This window comes from Engystomops pustulosus, chromosome 2 (genome assembly GCF_040894005.1).
Source record: "Engystomops pustulosus chromosome 2, aEngPut4.maternal, whole genome shotgun sequence".
Lineage (NCBI taxonomy): Eukaryota > Metazoa > Chordata > Amphibia > Anura > Leptodactylidae > Engystomops > Engystomops pustulosus.
This window is the reverse complement of record NC_092412.1, coordinates 157,066,833-157,077,166: the sequence shown is the minus strand read 5'-3', so window position 1 is coordinate 157,077,166 and position 10,334 is coordinate 157,066,833. Positions and strand designations below refer to the sequence as shown.

At 42.8% G+C, this 10,334-nt stretch overlaps 1 long non-coding RNA gene across 1 annotated transcript; it reads right to left on the bottom strand.

Annotated features, from left to right (window-relative positions):
* Nucleotides 1-4,551: 4,551 nt before the first annotated feature.
* Nucleotides 4,552-10,285, bottom strand: LOC140116635 (uncharacterized). The gene is made up of 3 exons (XR_011852872.1): nucleotides 9,237-10,285; nucleotides 8,970-9,028; nucleotides 4,552-5,529 (listed from the first exon to the last, which is right to left on the bottom strand). It is a non-coding gene; the product is annotated as an uncharacterized lncRNA (long non-coding RNA).
* Nucleotides 10,286-10,334: the final 49 nt, after the last annotated feature.

The following is a 10,334-nucleotide window of genomic DNA, read 5'->3' as shown; positions in this document are numbered from 1 at the left end:
AGTGCCATTTTCGACTTTGGGCGCGATTTTCCATACGGGGTTAAACGCAGTGAAAAACCATTATCATATTTTGATATGAGAGACCCGAAGCTACCATGGCAATGGATCGCCGCTCCCCAATGACGTCACGGGGAGCGGCGATCCTCTATGAAACGACGGCAAAACAAATTGCAGACTGATTGATAGGTTAGTCTGGATTTGGCAGCCATTTGAGTAAGACGTGTTTCGTAATTTTCGCTAAGATGGAAAAAGATTGTTTGGTAATTTGCTTTTTGTTTTTGGATGGGAAAAAATGCGAGGAGATAAAAGCAAAGTTGGATGCTGTTTATGGACACTTCGCCATCTATGATCACAGATATTGGTTCAATGAATTGAAACTTTGAAAAGTGGGCGAACATCCGTTTTTTATGAGGAGCAACCAAGACAGACGTGGTTACCGTGGTTACCGAGGAAATCATTCAAAAAGTCCACGACATGATACTCGCTGATTGGCGAACGGAAGTGCTCGAAGTATCAGAGGCCATAGGTATGTTGACCGGATTGGCGATTCATCATTACACACCAGAAACTAAGCAACAATCAAAACAATGGATTTCTCCCGGTGAATCCAATGAAGGCGGTCCCATCAGCCGAAAAGGTCATGGCGACGATTTTTTGGAATGGGAATGACGTCATCCACATGGAATTTTTAGAAAAAAGGAGAAAGATCACTAGACAATACTACAGTGAGTTATTGAACAGCTTCGACAAAAAATTGAAGGAGACACAGCCGCATTCGGTGAAAAAGAAGGTGCTGTTTCACCACGATAACGCACCAGCACATTTATCCGAAGTTGTCGGCGCAAAACTGCATGAATTGTATTATGAACTGCTGCTGCACCCCCCCCCCCATATTCACCCGATCTGATTTTTTAAAAATGGTGTTTCCATTTCTAACACGGCTCTTCTTAGTGACACAGGCGGGGTGACATCATCATCCACCACCTGTGTCGCTGCATAGAATGAAGCGACGCCAGCAGCCGGAAAGGCGCTGCATCGCTCCACGTATAAATCTTGTCTTAAAGAGACAGGTGCGATTTATTTATCTGGTGGGCGATTCGCCCACATCAGAGTGCCATATTTTGCCGCTCTTTAAAGGGCTCCACATTCTGCCGCCTGAAGCAAGATTTTCATCTCGCCTCATGGCAGATGCGACCCTGCAGTTGGTGACACAGACATTAGTAACATCTAGTACCTGCTCCATCAGAAAGATGACCACCTCTCATGGCCATGACTTCTCAATGCTGAATTTGCGGACAGATGTCTTCAGCTCTGTACAGCACATTTCCACACTGCATCCTTAAAAATGCCACAGTCACTGCTGGATCATTCTCTGTCTGGATGCCGTTAGGGATAGAGCTGCTGTTGGTCAGGGATAGCGTTAGGGTGTTCTAGTAGATTACTGTTAGGCAGGAGTGAGTCTCCAAGAACCCAACAGCTCTTGTTAGGGCTACATTACTTTTAACTTTTCAAAAGTTAAAGTGACAGTCACAGCACAAAATCCTTTTGTGTGCTGTCAGTGTTGGTTAGAAACTAGCCATTGCAATCATCTTCTGCTGTCTGATTTCTTCTGCACGTTTTGTTCTATAAAAAAAAAAAAAAAATTACAGGTTATATTTCTGTTTTTGTCTATAAAATAGACTTTAATTTGGAAAATGTTGAACCCGAGGGCTAAGGGTAGAGGGCGTGGGCGTCCAATTACTGCAGGGGTCAGAGGCCGTGGGCCTGGGCAGGGTGAGACACTACCTGCTGATGAGGGAGCAGGGGAACGCCGCAGAGCTACACTCCCTAGCTTCATATCTCAACTTACTGGGACTCGTGGTAGAGCACTGTTGAGGCCACAACAGTGCGAACAGGTGATGTCGTGGATTGCGGACGATGCTTCTAGCCATTTGTCCACCAGTCAGTCTTCCACGCAGTCCACCCATGTCACCGAAATCAGCACTCCTCCAGCTCAACCTCCTTCCCCCCAGTCTGCCCCCTCCCAGGAACATTTGGAATTTCATCCAGCATACTCTGAGGAACTGTTTTCTGGACCCTTCCCAGAGTCACAAACCACATGTTGCTGCTGAGCTCTTTCCCGATGCCCAGGTTTTACAACGGTCGCAGTCTGTGGGTCATAAAGACATTGTTGACGTAGTGGAAGAAGTGTGTAAAGAGGTGTCGGACGATGAGGAGACACGGTTGTCAGACAGTGGTGAAGTTGTTGTCAGGGCAGGAAGTCCAAGGGGGGAGCAGACTGAGGGATCGGAGGATGATGAGGTGACAGACTCAAGCTGGGTTGATAGGCCGGGTGAACACAGTGCTTTTGAGACGGAGGCAAGTCCTATACCAGAACAGGTTGGAAGAGGCATTGGTGGGGCCAGATGGAGAGGCAGGGCCAGAACTGGTGCATCAGCGCCAAATGTTTTACGTAGTGAAGCTCCTGTGGCGAGGGCTAGATTTTCTGAAGTCTGGAGGTTCTTTAAAAAAAAAGCGGATGACTGACGGACTGTGGTGTGCAACCTGTGCCACACCAGGATCAGCAGGGGTTCCACCACTACCAGCTTAACCACCACCAGTATGCGCTGGCATCTTACTGCTAAACACCCCACTCAATGGAACCAAGGCTGTTCACCTCCGGCCGGGCCCACCACTGCTCCTTCCCCTGTGTCATTTGCTGCCTCTGCTAGTCAGCCCCCTGCCCAGGACCTCGGCACAAACACCTCCCGCTTGAAAACCACACCTTCGCCTCCACGGCGTCCACCAATGTCTCCATGCGCAGCGTCCAGCTGTCTTTACCCCAGATGCTGGAGCGCAAGAGGAAATACAGTTCCACCCACACGCCCAAGCCCTCAACGTCCACATCTCCAAATTACTGAGCCTGGAGATGCTGCCCTATAGGCTGATAGAGACCGAGGCCTTTCGCAAGCTCATGGCGGCGGGCGCCCCTCGGTATTCGGTCCCCAGCCACCACTACTTTTCCTGATGTGCCGTCCCAGCCCTGCACCAGAACGTGTCAGACAACATCATCCGTGCCATGACCAATGCCGTTTCTGACAAGGTCCACCTAACCATGGACACGTGGACGAGTGCTGCCAGGCAGGGCCACTATATATCGCTGACGGCACATTGGGTTAACTTGGTGGAGGCTGGGACAGAGTCTGACCCTGGGACAGGTCATACACTGCCGACGCTGAGGATTGCGGGGCCTACCTCGGTCACGGTCTCTGAGGCCTACTATGCCTCCTCCCACCCCTCTTCCACCTCCTCCGAATTACCATCCGTGGGCATGTCGTCATCAGTCGGTAGCTCTAGGCACAGCAGCAGTGCCGTCGCTAAGCAACAGCAGGCGGTGCTCAAACTGCTGAGCCTAGGCGATAAAAGGCACACCACCCAAGAGCTATTACAGGGCATCACGGCGCAGACCGTTCTGTGGCTGGCACCGCTGAACCTGAAGCCAGGCATGGTTGTGTGTGACAACGGCCGTAACCTGGTGGGGGCTCTGCAACTCGGCAGACTGACATATGTGCCATGCCTGGCCCATGTGTTAAATCTGATAGTTCAGCGATTCCTCAAGACCCCAATCTGTCTGATTTGCTCACGAAGATGCGCTGCATCTGTGCGCATTTCAGAAAGTTGACCACAGATGCTGCCACTCTCAGGGCAGCGCTGCCTCCAACTACCCACTCACCGACTGTTGTGCGACGTGCCCATGAGGTGGAATTCCACATTAATCATGTTATCCAGAGTTTACCAGCATCGCAGAGCGATTGTAGACTGCCAGATGTCAACTTCCACCAGAACTGGTAGTCAGCTTGAGTCTAATGACACACATCAGTCCTGCAAATTAAATTTAGCTTGGCTTGCCCTGCCTCCTTGTTGCTAATTGACAGACCTCACTGCTAGGACATGCTGGTGTGTGGAACATTTAGAGAGAGCTCTGTTACTTTATTGGACACTTCATGTCATGTGACCAGGTTGATGTCATCTAAGGTCCCTTACCCATAGGATATATCCCAGGTATGTATCTGATCCCATACATACCTGGGATAGATCCTACGAGTAAAGGATGTTGGATGACATAACGTTGGTCACATGACATGATCACATGAAATTACAGCATGCTTCCATGGATCATGGAGAGGTTATTTCATGTGATCAGATACATACGTGAGGTAGATGATGCAAATCTTACTGGGAAAGGACCTTAGATGACATCACCCTGGTCACATAACAAGCTCAGAAGAGGCATGGGGCATAGGAGTGGCCGGTGGAGCAGGACATGCCCCCTCTGATGCCAGTTAGGATAACATAAAGTTGATTTATGGGAATGTAAGAGAAACTATTTTTAACTAAAAAAAAAAGGTGTCACTTACTTAATAATATTCTATGGGAACCTGTCACTAGCTGTATTCCCTTTAAGTACAATTCTTAGGCTAAGTTTGTAGTGCTAAAGGTCTATACAAACAGATGAGGATATTTAAAACTCCATGTACAGGACACTTTGGTTGGCCATAGTGACTAGGTATGTATGTACTAAGGTTGGATTTACTATGGATTTTGATATGTTCAGATATGTGTGTTTGGATTGTTACCTAAATTAGTCACTTCTCTTTTCCATACTACAGTTGTGCTTCATTGAAGTAAAAAATGTATTAGTTTCATACTGATCGTGAATCTTCTCACTGTATTTATAGAAAACAATGGGTTTGGATCAGAAGAGCCTAGTCGATCCAGGATGTATGGACAAAATGTGTATGTTGTTCATCAATGCTTTTTTCCATTCTACAATCTTTATTCCATATAAAGGCATATGTATAGTCTTGCATCCCTTCAATGGTGGATGAATAAATGGTGTACAATAGCAATACTATAGCCATAAGGGAGGCAATAAATCAGGGCTTGTATACCAGTTTTCTGGCATGCGAGCCCTGAAATGTCCGCAATTACTAGTATCTGACAGTAATTGTGATTATTCATGCCAAGGCAATGTAGAGGGGTGTGAAGTGGGCACGGCCAGCGGGGGAGTGAGCAGGGACACCTTGCACCTGTGCATTTGCTGCAGCAAGTAAACTTTCACAAGGTAGGTAAGACATACCTGGCCGGCAGACACTTCAAGAGGTGGGAGGGGCAGGGATTTCATGAAGAGCCAGCGCGTGAGCATTTGGGTATGATAAATCTCTCCCATTATGTCTATAGGCTGTATATAACCAGTGTTTTGGTGGACTAATGTTAATTGCTTCTAAGATGTCATTGATCTTCAAACAGTTCAGCATTATGATTTTGAAGTGTTGGCATTTATCCTTTTTTTTCTCCTTTTTTGAATTTTGTTTGTGCTAAATATTTTGGATACTGATTCCTTTCATTCCAGTTTTCTCAAGATCAGATGATTTTTGTTTAAGTCCTTTGAAAATCTGACAACATATGGATCCATTGTCCTGCAAAAGCTTTGACAGGCAGCATCATAACGCCCTGGCATGCTGATCTTCAATTCAGTACAATTCAGATCTGCAACACAATATATGGGAAGTTAGAATATATAAGGTGATGGTCTTGCATCTTTTGCCATGTGCAATGTTCATCAATATACAATAGATTATCCATGGTTATGATGACAGGAAAAATGATAGATAGAAAGTAAAATGAAAAAAGACAAAACATAAGAAAGATTTAATTAGACACCAAAAGGAAGATAAATAAAAAGAAAAAAGACAGATTAAGGCAAAGAAAAAACAGAAATAAGAATGAAAGAAAGATACAGAAACTGCTGGTTTTTGTTTGCTGACTACCTAGATTGATTTGCACCACCAGCATCACTCTCCTGCAGCTATTCTCTGATTCATCAATAGCTAACCTGCTGACAGACTTCCTCCACTCATAGCACTACCTTGGTGTGTGGTCTGGTCTGCTGCTGATGTTTGGATAAAGCTCCTTATATTCCATTATTTCCAAACTCTGTGTTTGTATTATCTTCATCTGTGATTTGCACTTTTGAACAGGGAGGGAATGTTGACTTGTTGTCCATTACAAGGATAAGTGAGGCAAGTAGGCAGGGACAGCTGGGAAGAGGGTTAGTCTCAGGCCCCACAGTCTTGTCTGTGTTACCTGTCTGTTCCTAGAGCCTGTGCAACATTCCCAACTCAAACTCAATGCGAGTTTCTACTTAAGGCACTGCACGGCAGATGATATGAGGGAGATATCTTGTGATGGTAGCAGCAGGCCAGAAATGAGCAAAGGTTATTAAACAACTTATGGTTCCAACAGCAGAAAATAGCAGGCTGGTGGTAAACTTTTTCCTCTGAGGCTAGGAAGGCAGTTGGCTGGCCAGCAGGAGAAAGTCTTCTTGTTTTAGGGTGGCTAAGTCTTATTGATGCAAATTTATTAACTTTTTTTGTTGTGGGGGAAGAAAAAACATCAATTCTGTAATTTATTCTTTTGTTCTAGGTATAGTAGCATATTCCAAATTGTTCTATTAGTCAGATTTTTTTGTTATTTTTTCTTAAACTTTAGGTTTTAGAATATAACGTAATTTTTGGCGCCCATTCTTCATGAATCTGGCGCCCTCTGTGCAGCTCCGACAGAGTACACCGCTTTTTTTTTGGTGCATCTTTAAAATGCGACACAATTCTGTCAGACTTTGCATGTTAAATCTGCCACACTGTCCACCAACTGAGCCCCTTCAGTGCAGAAATTTTGTGCAGCCGCGACACAAAAGGGTTGCATGTGACACAAATGTGGCACGGACCCTTCTGTGCAAGCAGTTAGCACTAGAAAGAATGTACAAATTCCAACAGAAAACTGGCGCTCAGAGCTTGGTAAATATGCCCCAATGTGTTGAAAAAATGTATAATTTGTCCATCACCTTCTTTCTAGATTTGCACCAAATTGCAAATCATGAATTCAGTTTTGTGAAAACCAGTCTTTGCAAATAATGAATTTGACAAGCAGGGGCTATGTGAAAGTGACTTTACCTTGTCTTATTTTCATTTGGCGCAATGGAAATTTGCAAAACAGCATTCATACCACAACTGCGACAAAACAACGCCAAACATAGACAAAAAGAAAAACAGGGTTAATTTCCCTGTTTTGTAATTTTTACACCACTAAATTTTGGAGTGGATACGGTTTTTGTCACCTTTTTATTGCATTTTTTATAATAAAGATAGGTATAAATCATACATTTTTGGTGGTTCTTTTTTACAGGGCTCTTCGTGCAGATTCCATAATCATTGCATTTTATTGTATGGTTCATTGAGGATGCATTGATACCAAATATGTGGATTTTTGTGGTGTTTTTTTTCTATGATATGTCACTTTTACATGTAGAGGGGGTATTGGGGCATTTTTAGTCATGCATTGATTTATTTTTTTTATTATAAAGCATATTTTTACTTTTTTATTAGTCTCAATATGAACAAACGACATGAACAAGCAATCGGATGATATATTGCGAGTATTAAGTCTATGTAGACACATAGGCTGATGCAGAGACTGTAAGATCCAACCTGTGGCAGGATTTTACAGGCACTGACTATGGTCATCTACAGGGTCCTATATTGGCTGATCCCACCCCCCCAGGAGACAGTTTGAATACAGCTGTTGTATGGGCCATGGCATTTAACTGGTTAAAACAGTCTTATTCCAACTGCAGGTGTTACACCAGGCTCTCAGCTGTTACAGCTGAGACGCCACGGCTACCAATGCCAGTTCAGCTCTGAACCGGCATCCGCTTAGTGCTGCACATGTATGGCATTGAGTGTTAATTAAAAGCCTTCAAGAGAACCTGTGGCATGTCACCACATTTTTCACAGCTAGTGAAAATGCCACTCTTCATTTAGCTAAAAAAATTTTTCCCTCACATCCCCATAAAACCAACTTTGTTCTCTTACCTGGCATACTGCAGCAAGTCTCTTCCCACCATTCAGCACTTCATGTCATGTGACCAGTGTGATGTCATTTAAGGTCCTTTACCCATAACATTTGCAAAATCTACCCAATGTAAGTATCTGATCACATGAAATCACAGCATGCCTCCATGGACTTTTAGTTCTCCCCATGTCTCCATTGAGGCATGCTGTGATTTCATGTGATCAGATACATACATGGGATAGATTTTGTAAATGTAGAAGGGTAAAGGACCTTAGATGACATCACCCTGGTCACATGACATGAAGTGCTGAATGATAAAACAGTGCTCTCAACACTACAGCAAGGCACTGAGAGAAAAATTTGACACAGCATTTCCTACGGAGCTGTACATGTCTGTAGTTGAATATTGGCAGACAGTACTGGTAGCAATAAAACCTGTCAGGACTAGTGAGGCAAGGCATTGAAGACAGGACTCAATTATTATCATTGGACTCACCTCAGGTGAGTTGCATATAAATTTACAAACTGATTTTGTAACATTTCAGCCATAGAAAGCAACCATTTATACTTTTTAGTTATAGTTGTTTATGATGTATTTATTTTGGGTGGGTAAATTGGAATGACAGATTCCCTTTCAGTGTCCTACATGTATTTTTGTACAATATCTTTGCGTGTATAACATCACTGCACATTGTCCCACTGAGATGATGTCTTACCACAACACTGGCCATACTGGATGTGTCACATACTTTACTGGTGTGCCATGTGCCAGTAGGTGATAAATCCCCCCTATGTCAGTAAGACCTGCCATGTGCTGATTGTCTTCATGTACATCATCATCCAGTTCCTTCTATGTAAAAACCATCTCTTCTCTCTAACATACAGCCCCAAGTAAAATACACACTCTCTCCCATAAAAATTTTCTATCTGGCATTTGGCATGGAAGCTTTCTTCCACTACCAGCACCACTACTAATTAGATATTAGCTTATTTTAATGACCCATTAAAATATTAATTATGCTTATTCCTGGAAGAGTGAACAAGAGACAGAAACAAACTGAAAAAGAAATAATGCTTACCAATTTTGAATGCCCTGAAACCTTTCTAGCACTGGACAAAATAACTTGCAGATACCAAGCTGAAAAAGGGTTGAGAGAGAAAGAGAAAATAAATAAAAAAGAAGCACAACAGAATTTTTTAATGTCCTATGAAATATTCAGTGCAAATGTGGCATTGAATCATATAGTTCAGTCACTTATGGTAATACAGCGCTATACATATTGAAAGTGAGGATTAAAAGGAAATCTACCACTTGCGTGGTAGCGATTTGAACTAAATATGCTTACCTGTCCTCATCCAGATCACGTATCTTCATTAGTCTTGACACGCTGTGATTCCTGAAAAAAAATAGACTTTTTAAAAGATGTTACTTAGCCTTGGGCTCTGTGTTCATTACAAAGGTTCTCTCTGCTATTAATTATGCACACCTCCATCCAGTATCTTGTATCCTGACTATATGCCTATCTCCCCTTGCTTTGTTCCTGTGATCCTGACTTGTATACAAGAGACTGGTAAGACCCATCCATTTTCTATTAAATCAAATTTACTGGGATTTTCCTCCTATACTCTTGTAGTATTTGCTTGTTTTGTTATCAGAATTGTATTAGTCAAATTGAAAGTTCCACTTTAATTGTCTTATGACCTTCAACACTGTTAACTGTATTGGATATTTTTGGGGAACAGGAATGAGTACTGGAACATATTGACAACTTGTAATGAGAAGAGAGCCATGTGGCTACCCTCACCTGAGAGCATGGAATATTCTAAACTTGAAAGTGGAAAGGACACCACGATGGCCAGAAGGGAAAGGGAATACTATACTGTATGGTTATATATGTGGGTTGGCTGAATAAATATGTATGTAGCTCTACATAAATTTACTTTCTAGTGTGCTGCTGCATGGTGATGGTGGATGCAGACACATACCTGTAGCCGGCAGAAACAATAGCAATCCGTATGGCATTAGAAGGCATGGAGAGAAACAAAAGAGTAGGGATCCAGTTTCTTTGAGTAGGCAGGGTTACAATACAGATTTGTATGCCAATGGAAGGGGGTCATGACGCAAAATGGTTGTTACCTTACCCACTACAAGAGTATATAACAGGAAGGTCCCTATTTAGTCATATGACCCAAAAGATGAGAAAAAATGAACTGAAATTTAGGCACAATTTCAGTCCACTTTTTGAAAGTCCAATAACATAAAACAAATATAACAAATCAAACACATCATAGTATTATAGGAAATTGTAGCTTGCTGTTGATAAATGTGAAAAGGTTTGAGGTTTTCTTGTTTAAGGGCTGCAAAAAAGTGGGAAAATATACAATTAGCATATTGTAACATTATTAAAAAAAAAAAAAAAAAAAAATATATATATATATATATA